The sequence below is a fragment of the Oryctolagus cuniculus genome, chromosome 8 (genome assembly GCF_964237555.1).
Source record: "Oryctolagus cuniculus chromosome 8, mOryCun1.1, whole genome shotgun sequence".
NCBI lineage: Eukaryota > Metazoa > Chordata > Mammalia > Lagomorpha > Leporidae > Oryctolagus > Oryctolagus cuniculus.
This window is the reverse complement of record NC_091439.1, coordinates 142,979,290-142,991,426: the sequence shown is the minus strand read 5'-3', so window position 1 is coordinate 142,991,426 and position 12,137 is coordinate 142,979,290. Positions and strand designations below refer to the sequence as shown.

The following is a 12,137-nucleotide window of genomic DNA, read 5'->3' as shown; positions in this document are numbered from 1 at the left end:
CAATAAAGAAGTTTTAATAATAGTTTCCTAAAATCTTTAGCTGTTTTTTTTATTACCAACCAATTAAAATTACTTTCTGTTCTTGGTAAACTTGATTAACCATACTTTCTTCCAGTTGGAACCTGTAGTGCATTATTCACTTCATCTGTTTACATAACAATTCAAAACTACTGAATTCAATAGAAGTGGCTGGAAAAAATCCATCAGAACCTATAGGAGGGCAGCTAAACACAGAACCAACAATGTTTTAGTTTAGAGCAGCCAAATCTGATATACAAAACTGTGGATGAGAAAAGACTTTAAATAGCTATGTTTAAAATGATAAACTCATTAACCAACAAGAGGCATTTGCTTACTTTACACGGTATTTTCAAAAGCACCTGTAAGATTTTACAAAACATTTAATTCTTTTAGGCCTCTGGGCCTTTCTCATTAAGATAACCATCATGTCTAGTAACACAAGATCATTAGACTTTTTAACTTTCAGACATTTGTATCAGTGGCATTTTACATTATCGAAACTTAAAATTTAGCATGACTTCACACTTTAACAATACCTGTAATATAACCCAAATAGCCTGATTGATTAGCTGGTGTCTCTCCAAGATGAGAGATATATATCCTTTGACATTTCCAGGAACCTAACTGGAAATATCAAAGTCCAAATTCTTTGGAACTTTGATTTTTTTGAATGCCTGTAAAAGATGACAAGAAGGCTTAAAATATCTGGTTGAAATAAGATCCCTTAACATCATGACAGAGTATAGACCAGATTTGATCAAATCATAACTCCTTTAAAACTCAGTTGTTTTAAGGCCGGCGCCGCGGCTCACTAGGCTAATCCTCCACCTAGCGGCGCCGGCACACCGGGTTCTAGTCCGGGTCGGGGCGCCAGATTCTGTCCCGGTTGCCCCTCTTCCAGGCCAGCCCTCTGCTATGGCCAGGGAGTGCAGTGGAGGATGGCCCAAGTGCTTGGGTCCTGCACCCCATGGGAGACCAGGAAAAGCACCTGGCTCCTGGCTCCTGCCATCGGATCAGCACGGTGCACCGGCCGCAGCGCACTGGCCGTGGCGGCCATTGGAGGGTGAACCAATGGCAAAGGAAGACCTTTCTCTCTGTCTCTCTCTCTCACTGTCCACTCTGCCTGTCAAAAAAAAAAAAAAAATCAGTTGTTTTAAACAATTAGAATTTAAGAGGCATTAAGAGAACATAATAGATTACTTTAAAATAACACAAAATCTGTCTCTTTGGTTGTTCAAAAGTCAGAAATAAAACCTTAACTTTAAGACCTGGTGCATTGAATCAAATCCCATAATTTGGAACAGTTTTAAGAGTCAGAACTAGGGAAGAAAGAATAGCACCCGCATGGGAGGCCAGGAGGAAGCACCTGGCTCCTGGTTTCAGATCAGCGCAGCATGCTGGCTGCAGCGCGCCAGCAGTAGGGTCCATTTGGGGGGTGAACCAATGGAAGGAAGACTTTCTCTCTGTCTCTCTCTCTCTCTCACCGCCTAACTCTGCCTGTCAAAAAAAAAAAAAATCAACAAATGACAAAACTGATGAGGATGTGGAAAAAAGTTACCCTGCTCCACTGTTGGTGGGAATGTAAACTGGTGCAAGCCACTGTGAAAGACCATATGGAGCTATCTTACAAATCTGATTATAGACCTACCATTTGATCCAGCCATCCCACTTTTTGGAATTTACCCAAAACAAAAGAAATTAGCATATGCAAGAGTTATCTATAACCTCATGTTCATCACAGCACAATTCACAATAGCTGAGATCTGGGAACAATCCAGATATCAATCAATTGTTGACTTGATAAGAAAATTATGGTATATACACACTATGGCATACTACTAAGTTATTAAAAAAGAAAGAAAGAAAAAGAAACCCTGTCTTTTGCAACAAGATAGATGAAACTGGAAACCATTATACTTAAGAAAATAAATGAGTCCCCGAAAGACAGATATCATGTTTTCCCTGATCTGAGGTAGTTAATAGAGTACCTAAAATGTAATGTATTGGAGTTATATACACATTTTGAGATTTGATGATTGTTTAGAGCACTTGTCTCTTCCATTGAGGAACAGTGATTTTTTTAATTTATTTTTTTTTTCTTCATACTATTTGCTGACTTGTTGAACTCTTAGTGTAGGGTTAACTATACAATCATTCAGTAAACTTAAAACAGATTTTGTAAAAGTTAGGTGAGAATGTGAGAGGGAAGAGGAGAAAGGGTTGGCGTGTGTGTGGGAGGGAGGGTATCAGGGGAAGTGTCACTTACATTCATTAGTCTGTATATATGAAATATATCAAACTTATACTAAATAATATTTTCAATAAAAATGAGGGCCACCTGCAGGAGCAGGGAATAATGCAACAAAAAAAGGTTATAAAAAATTATAAGTTAAATTAATACAAAAGTGTACTACAGGGGCCAGCACTGTGTCACAGCAGATTAATGCCCTGACCTGAAATGCTGGCATCCCATATGAGTGCTGGTTCGAGACCCAGCTGTTCCACTTCCAATATAGTTATCTGCTATGGCCTGGGAAATAGGAGAAGGCCCAAGTGCTTGGGTCCCTGCACCTACATGGGAGATCTGGAGGAAGCTCCTGGTTTTGGATCAGCACAGTTCTGGCCATTGTGGCCAATTAGGGGTGAACCATTGGATGGAAAATTCTCTCTATGCTTCTGCTCTTTCTGTGTAACTCTGACTTTCAAATAAATAAATCTTTAAAAAAAATACTACATTTATGCTCCTGCTTCTCTATTGCAATGGGTACCACATGGATAGACTTCATTCCATGTTCTTGTCTCAAGGCAATTAGAAATAGAATGAAAAAGCATAGAAAAGTGGCATCATGAATGAAAAAGGCATTATACACTCAGTAATACAGGAAAATTCAGATGAGTGTTGCAACTTTTAGGGTTTGAGGTTGTCCCTTTAAGGAATGAGGGTAATGTGTGTGGTGACATCTACTTGCATATTCAAATAGACTTTGGGTAGTGGAGTCTAATCCAGATGTGCACACAGATAAGTTGAAATTTCTCATGGGTATATAGGTCACCACACACTCATTCCCTTGTGTTGCACACAACACTTATTATCCAGGGCCAGGGTACACTATTATGGCTGGAACATGTGTCACTTGATATGTCTATGGTCACATCACTGGTTTGCACTACAATAATGTGGGGAAAGAATCCTGTGTGGCCAAAAAAGCAGCTATAAAACAAATAACAGTAATTCATGAAGATGGTATTCCAAATAACTGTTGAAATAACTGTTACTCAACTTTTAAATATTTATTAACAAAATTTACACAAGAGAGCATGTTCAGTTCATATACTTGATCCCACTCACAATAATGAGAAACCAAAAGTTCAGGTTGTATAAGAGAAAAATTTCTGAAGAACAGTTAACCACTCACTGTCACAATTCATCATGAAAACTGCCCAATACTCACTAAGGTGTGATTCCACCAAAGAATTCTTCCAAATTATATTTCAGGGACTTCTCTCTGTAATCTTGCTATGTTTTGTGGAAATTTGCCTAATAATAAAGGTATTTCCCATTACAATACAGTCATAGGATTTTTTTCTTTCTGTGAGTTGTCAGGTAACCATTGAGAAGTAATGTATGGTACATTACTTTTCTATGCATGTATGTTTTCTCATTTCAGAGTCTCTTCATGTGAATTGATTAATGGCAGAAAAATTTTTTCACATTCATTAAATTGACATTTTACTGTATGAATTCTCTGGTGTTAGTTGATGTATAATTTCTTGTTTTTCTTTTTAAAATTTTTATTTATTTAACAGGTAGACTTATAGACAGTGAGAGAGACAGAGATAAAGGTCTTCCTTCTGTTGGTTCACTCCTCAAATGGCCACAATGGCCAGAGCTGCACTGATCTGAAGCCAGGAGCCAGGTGCTTCTTCCTGGTCTTCCACGTGGGTGCAGAGGCCCAAGCACTTGGGCTGTCTTATACTGCTTTCCCAGGCCACAGTAGAGAGCTGGATTGAAGAGGGGCAGCTGGGACTAGAACTGGCACCCATATGGGATGCCAGCATAGCAGGTGGAGGATTAACCTATTGCTCCATGGCGCCAGCCTGATGTTTAATTTCTGGCTATGGTTTTTTGAGGTCTATTGCACTTGAAGGATATCACCTTTTTTGAGTTGCATATTTATGCAAGCCAGAATTCTATGAAAATATACTTGCACATTCATTACACTCATAAGAAACCCCTTGTGTGAATTTTCTGATGTATAATGCCATTTCTGACAAATGGCTTTTTGTCACACTAATATTTCTGGACTTCATTTTTTTAACAATTTTCTTTATTTATTTGAAAGACAAAGTTAGAGAGAGACAGAGAAGCAGAAAGAGGCCTTCCATTTGCTAGTTCATTCCCCAGATGGATGCAATGGCTGGAGCTGCAGCGATCCAAAGCCAGGAGTCAGGAGCTTCTTCTGGGTCTCCCACGTGGGTGCAGGGCCATCTTCTACTGCTATCCCAGGCCATAGCAGAGAGCTGGATCAGAAGAGGAGCAACTGGGACTAGAACCAGTGCCCACTTGGTATGCCGGCATTTCAGGCCAGGGCTTTAACCTACTGTGCCATAGCGCTGGTCCCAACCTTTCTTCCTTATGGGAGTGCCTATTGTATGGGATGTAATTTCCAGCAAAAGGCTCTGTCACATGGTTATGTTGATTTTGGAAAAAGTCCTTCACATTCATTATATTCTTAAGTTCTCTCCCTTGTTTGATCTACATGTTATGAGGTATTCCTTCTGACAAAAGGCTTTCCCACATTTATTACAAGATTTCCACCATGTAATAAATTCTCTGATGTTATATTGTGTGATTTTGGCAGAGTTTTCCAATATTCATTTCATTCATAATGTTTCTCCCCCATGTGAATTCTGATGTTTTATGAGGTGTTACTTATGGATAAAGGCTTTTCCATATGCATTATATCCAAAGTGTTTTCCCCCATATGAATTAGATGATGTGCAATGAAGGCTGAATTATGGGAAAAAGCTTTCCAAGTCATTATGTCCAAAAGGTTTCTCTTCATGTGCATTTTCTGATGCATTCTGAGATGTGACTTATTGACAAGGGCTTTTCTACACTCATTGCATTCATAAAGTTTCTCCCCAGTGTGAATTCTCTGGTGTGACATGAACTATGATTTATAACATATGATTTATAAAGGTTTTCCACACTTATTAGATTCATAATGTTTCTGCCCTGTGTGAATTGTTTTGATATGAGTATAACTTATAGAAAAAGGCTTTTCGGCAGTCATTACATTTATAAGGTTATTTCCCTGCGTGAATCCTCTGATGCATTTGGAGTTCGAACTTAAGTTTTTCCACAGTCATTACACTCATGAAGTTTCAATATTGTGTGTATTCTCTGGTGCATTATGAGGTTTAACTTTTATCCAAAGGCTTTTCCAGTCATTACATTCATAAAGTTTCTGCCCTGTGTGAATTCTCTGATGCATGATGAAAGTTGACTTATGGCTAAATGCTTTCCACAGTTATTACAATCCTGAGTTTTCTACCCTGTGTGAATTCCCTGCTGTGATATGAGGTTTGTCTTTTGTCCAAAGGCTTTTCCACAGTCATTACATTTATGAGGTTTCTCTCCTGTGTTAATTCGCTGATGTATGAGGAGGGCTGACTTTTGTCTAAAGGCTTTTCCACAGTCATTACATTTATGAGGTTTCTCTCCTGTGTGAATTCTCTGGTGTATGATGAGGTTTGACTTTTGTCCAAAGGCTTTTCCACAGTCATTACATTTATGAGGTTTCTCCCCTGTGTGAATTCGCTGGTGTATGATGAGGTTTGACTTTTGTCCAAAGGCTTTTCCACAGTCATTACATTCATAAGGTTTCTCCCCTGTGTGAATTTGCTGGTGCATGATGAGGTTTGACTTTTGTCCAAAGGCTTTTCCACAGTCACTACATTCTTTAGGTTTCTGCCCTGTGTGAATTCTCTGATGTATGAGGAGGGCTGACTTTTGTCCAAAAGCTTTTCCACAGTCATTACATTTATGAGGTTTCTCCCCTGTGTGAACTCGCTGGTGTATTATGAGGTGGGACTTTCGCCCAAAGGCTTTTGCACAGTCATTACATTTATGAGGTTTCTCCCCTGTGTGAATTTGCTGGTGTATTGTGAGGTCTGACTTTTGTCCAAAAGCTTTTCCACAGTCATTACATTCATGAGGTTTCTCCCCTGTGTGAATTCTCTGATGTTTCATGAGGTCTGACTTGTGTCCAAAAGCTTTTCCATGGTCATTACATTCATGAGGTTTCTCCCCTGTGTGAATTCGCTGATGGTTTATGAGGTGTGACTTTTGTGTAAAGGCTTTTCCACAGTCATTACATTCATGAGGTTTCTCCCCTGTGTGAATTCGCTGATGTTTCATTAGGACTGACTTTTGTCCAAAGGCTTTTCCACAGTCATTACATTCAGAAGGTGAATTAAAACTGAGTAATTTTCCACAAGGTTTACATCTATAGAGTTTTCCCCTTGTATTTAGTCTGTGATTTATTGCAAGTTGTGGCTGTTGAAGGACAGGTTCAACATACCTAATGTACTTATAAAATTTCTTTCTTGTGTGAGTTTGTTGATGCATATTGAGGCTAGAATTGTCATGGATAGCTTTTTCTATTTGAGTTCCTTTTCCAAAAGTGACAGTTGATTTATTACAGTTTTCTGTCATATGAACCCTCTCAGATTTACAATACATCTTTCTTGTGAAGACTTTTGCTTGTCCAGTGGGTCCAAATGGCTGCTTCATGATGTGAATCTTGTCATGCTGACCAAAGGGCTCACAGAACTGGAGAGATTTTCCAGGTATCTTAGTGTTATCAAATTTCTCTTCAGCCTGTAGTTGATTAGGCCCACTGTGGGGATACACAGTTTGACATTTATTGCATTCCTCAGGCTTCAATCGTGAATAGGTTCCCTTTTTAATAATCAGTGTTGGAATACAGCTGGAATTTAAACTAAGTGTTTTTCTTAATTCAATTCTCTTGAGAGCTGATGTCTTGTTATTTTTCATAAAATCCTGATTCAGATTTTTGTCCTGACTTTCCTGGTTGATCCTAATCAGGTCATCCCTTTTCATGACCACTGAAATGAGAAAAAGCAATCATGTCACTGAATCACATGTAACTGTTTCTCCTGGCATACTCATGTAAAGGGACTGAAGGTACTTGTTATCCAAGTGGCATAAGATTTTCACAAAATCAGTATGAGGTACTTATTTGTGACCATTATATGGTTTTTCTCCTTAATACATTAATATACCATGAGGATTCCCAATGTTCAAACATGATCCTTTTTACTATGGGAAATTGTCAAGGATGGTAGAATGACATTTGTGCTATGGTGTGTGGGATGCCTGCGTCTCAAAACAGTGTCAGTTTGAGCCCTGGCTACTCTGCTTTCAGTACAGCTCTCTGCCTATGTAAACTGGAAGGAACCAAATAATGGTTCATGTGCCTGGGAACCTGTGAGAAACCAGGGAAGACTAGAGGGATTCTAGAGTTTTGGCTTCAGACTAGTTAGACCTAAGTGTTGTAGGCATCTGGGAAGTGAGCTAATAGAGGACTTCTTTCTCTCTCTCTCTTCTCTCACTATCACTCTGCCTTTCACAAAGATGAAATAACTATAAAATATTTTAAAGAATGGACAAATATTTAATAAAAATAGTCACCCACTACCTAGCAACCATTTTTTTCCCTGTGCTTTTTCTCCAGTTTATTTTTATAAAAATTGTGTGCTTTTTGCTCCTCTGATATCTCAACCATAAACATGAAAAAGTTTCACTGATCATTTACTTGCAGGTGGAGAAGAGTGAAATGTGCCTGTACTTCAAGCAGGACAACATTTAAGGAGTATGATTTGAATCTCTGAGTGTCTCATGCTCAGTCTTCCTAGGTAAACATCATTTGTGGGATTTTTCAAATGAAAAACTACTTTGTCTCTACTCTATGACAGCTTCCCCAAATTCCTAAGGACACCCAACACCTTCAGCTTCTCAGAAGTACAACAGGAACAGAAAATTCCCAATATACCACTTTAGTTAAACACTCCCAATCAGTTTGAAGAATTTGTTTCTGCAAACCGGGATGTGCTCATCTTCTTTGAAAAGTGTTTTCTAACTCATTCTGAAATCATCAGTGCTGGTTACCTCCTCTAAATTCTTTCTAGAAGCATTCCTGTGTGATAATTTGAATTTCTGGAGGCTTTTGATCAGTTGCCTCCTATTTTCACTGAAAGCTTCATTTCCTATGCTTTTCTTATCTTTTTATTTGCTTATTTCTCAATGATACTGAAAAATAAGAGAGAAATCATACTTCAAACTCCACCCTTCAAGAAATCTGAGCCACTCAACATAAACCCATGAGGCTATTTGACCTTGGGTCTCAAAATCTCATTACTTTCTTGGTGAGTCTAGGATCACTTATTTTCATGTTTTATATAAGTTCATGCTTAGTTTATGATTTCTTTTTTTCAAAGATTTATTTTATTTATTTGAAAGCTAGAATTATAGAGAGAGAGATAGAGAGAAGTCTTCCATCTGCTGGTTCACTCCCCATATGGGCACAACAACCAATGCTGGGCCAAAATGAAGTTAGGAGCCAGGAGTGTCTTTCTTGTCTCCCACACGGGTACAGGGGGCCAAAGACTTGGGCCAACCTCTGCTCTTTTCTCAGGTGCATTAGCAGAGAGCTGGGTTAGAAGAGGACTAGCTAGGACTGGAACTGGCACCCATATGCAATGCTAGTGTTGCAGGCTGGAGCTTTAACCCGCTGCACCACAGTGTCATTCCTAGCTTCATAATTTCTGATGTCACAGCACAGAGGCTTACTCATGACCATCTTTTATTTTTAAAGATTTATTTATTTGAAAGTCAGAGTTACACAGAGAGAGGACAGGCAAAGAGAGAGTAAGGTCTTGATCCAATGGTTCACTCCCCAATTGGCCACAACGGCCAGAACTGTGCTGATCTGAAGCCAGGAGCCAGGAGCTGCTTCTGGGTCTCCCTCGGGTGCAGGGGTCCAAGGACTTGGATAATCTTCTACTGCTTTCCCAGGCCATAGCCAAGAGCTGGATTGGAAGTGGAGCAACTGGGTCTCGAACTGGTGCCCATATGGGATGGTGGTGCTTCATGCTAGGGTGTTAATTCACTGCACCACAGCACCAGCCACATGACCATCTTTTAGCATTTACTTATTTAGATACTTGAGAGTCAGAGAGACAGAGTGAGAGATAAACACAGACCGAAAAAGAGGTTTGCCAACTGTAGGCTCACTCCTCAAATGCTTCCAACAGACTATAATTTTCTTATTTGAGATGCACAGAGGAAAAAAAAAGAAAGAGACTAAGAGAGAGTTCATTTATTGATTCAGTCCTGAGCAAGTTCTATGCCTGGGAAAAATCATGAGTGGGAACTCAATCTGAGCAATGAGTTAGAAATAAGTTTCTGGGGGGTGGCATTGTGGCATAGCAGTTAAAGCCACCACCTGCAGTGCCAACATCACTTATGGGCACCAGTTTAAGGCCTAGCTGCTCCACTTCTGATCCAGCACTCTGCTATGGCCTGGGAAAGCAGTAGAAGATGGCCCAAGTCCTTGGACCCCTGTACCCATATGGGAGACCTGGAAGAAGCTCCTGGCTCCTAGCTTCAGATCAGTACAGCTCCAGCCAGGACAGTCAATTGGGAAGTGAACCAGTGGATGGAAGACCTCTCTTTTTCTCTCTGCCTCTCCTTCTTCTCTCTCTCTGACTTTCAAATAAATAAATAAACCTTAAAAAAAAAAAAAAAAACAGAAACAGGCTGGTGTGGCGGCTCAATAGGCTAATCCTCTGCCTGCAGCACTGGCACACCAGGTTCTAGTCCCGGTCAGGGTGCCGGATTTTGTCCTGGTTGCCCCTCTTCCAGGCCAGCTCTCTCCTGTGGCCCAGGAGTGCAGTGGAGGATGGCCCAAGTGCTTGGGCCCTGCACCCACATGGGAGACCAGGAAAAGCACCTGGCTCCTGGCTTTGGATCAGCGTGGCATGCCAGCCACAGCACACCGGCCATGGTGGCCATTGGAGGGTGAACCAACGGCAAAAGGAAGACCTTTCTCTCTCTCTCACTGTCCACTCTGCCTGTCAAAAAAAAAAAAAAAAAGAAAAATTAATCTTAAAAAAATAAGTTTCTGTATGTTGCCTAATTAACAAGCGCTGAAGGAACTAATAAGTGCATGAAGGAAAAGGTATGAAAGTGTAGAGAAGGACAAGTTAGAATTGGGGAATGTATCAAACCTAGATAAAAGCCTTAGTAACATCAGAAAATGACTGGATTTTTTTTTTTAATCAAAGAACATCTTCACTAAGAACAAAAGTTAGAAAGATACTGGTATCTCTAAATACCTGTGTCTGATGCACAAAACCAGCTGTCATCGGGAGTAAGGCTTGAGAAAAATTCATGGAAAGAACACCAGTCAACATCTGCACACTCTGCCTTGGCCTCCCTGTCTGTTATGTGCAGACTGACCTGAAAGGCTCTGATTCAAGCGTTCATCCACCATCCATGGCTCTTCTCCTTGCTCCAACTTGAAGATCAAGTCAGACTTGGTAATGCAGTGCCCTATTAATGGAAACAAAGTAAGATTTTGTGAAATCACTATCTTGGGTTATTTAAAGGACTACAGCTTGGTTCAGGAGCTATGCAACAAATGTTCCAATTTGAATCTTTTGTTAGATGGTAGATATTCAGATTATTCATGGACTCACATTCTAATCCTGCCCAATATTAAACATTATAAAGTGTTCCCTTATTTGTCAAATAGCAAGAAAATGTTATCACTGGGCGTGTGATGGGTGTCACTCACCCAAGGAGAACAGGTTGCTGTAGGTCTCCAGCATCACATCTCTGTACAGGATTTTCTGAGCATTGTTCATTTTCTGCCATTCTTCCCATGTAAAGTACACAGCCAGGTCTTCAAATGCTGTCATCACCTATAATAATACACTTCCAGTCAACATGTTAACTCTGTCACAAAATAAACACTGACAGTTGTGTATGGATATGAAGGAAAAAAGGAAGCATATGGTTTCACCTTAGACTTGTTGAGTGTTTAGAAAGCCACACAGAGCATTCAACAGAGTCAAACCCATGATCTACAGGCTGTGAGAAATGCCCAAGCTGGAGGGAAACAGGAGGTTCAAATCACAAAGGCCACTTCATTCAAGAGGAATTGCACAACAGGCTAGAAGAGGGGCAATACTGACTCTTGACTGGGCAATGTTAAGGAGAAGTATGTAGAAGCATTGAGAAAAAAAGGCAAGAAACCATCAGTGAAACTACGATGGGAATGAACAGAAAACAATTTCCAGGAAAACACCATGCATATCATTTCCAAAATGTCAGAGAAAAAATATATTAAAAGACAGGGCAGACATTTAGCTTAGTGTTGTTTATGATGCCACCTCAGAGTGTCTATGATTTCCAATGCCAGCTCTAGTTTTTAGCTCCCAGATAATGCAAACCTGGGGAAGCAATGGTGATGTCACCAATGAAGGAGGCCTAGATTCCATTCCTCAATCCTGGCTTCAGTCCTGCCCCGCCTGTTTGGTATGGTTATCTAGGAAGTGAATTAATGTGTCAAAGCTCTCTATATCTCAGTCCATCAACTTTTTTCTCTATCAAGCTAATAAATATTTTGAAGAGAGAAAATACAGGTAAGACAAAGAATACAAATTAGCTTTTGCCCTTGTCTATGATTATTCTACTGATAAACAATTGAAATAACGTTATACCTAATTAAAGTGAAAACAATGGAAATACTTGCCCAAAACATTCAAATGATAAACATTTGAAATAAGATTATACATAATTAAAGTGAAAGCAATGGAATTATTTGCCCAAAAAGAGAACCTGGGAATGTCTGCAGTACAATCTACATTTGTGACTCACTCAGAAAAATGCTTAGAGATTTGTTTCAGAACCTGCAATAGTCACCAGAATTGTGATCCAGCAGGCTAAGCCTCCACCATCAATGCTGGCATCCCATGTGAACAGAGGACTTGGGTCCTTGCTGCTCCACTTCCAATCTAGTTCC

General features: G+C 39.8%; 1 pseudogene; it reads right to left on the bottom strand.

Annotated features, from left to right (window-relative positions):
* Positions 1-5,374: 5,374 nt before the first annotated feature.
* Positions 5,375-11,164, bottom strand: LOC138843364 (zinc finger protein 717-like; annotated as a pseudogene).
* Between the last annotated feature and the right edge of the window lie 973 nt (positions 11,165-12,137).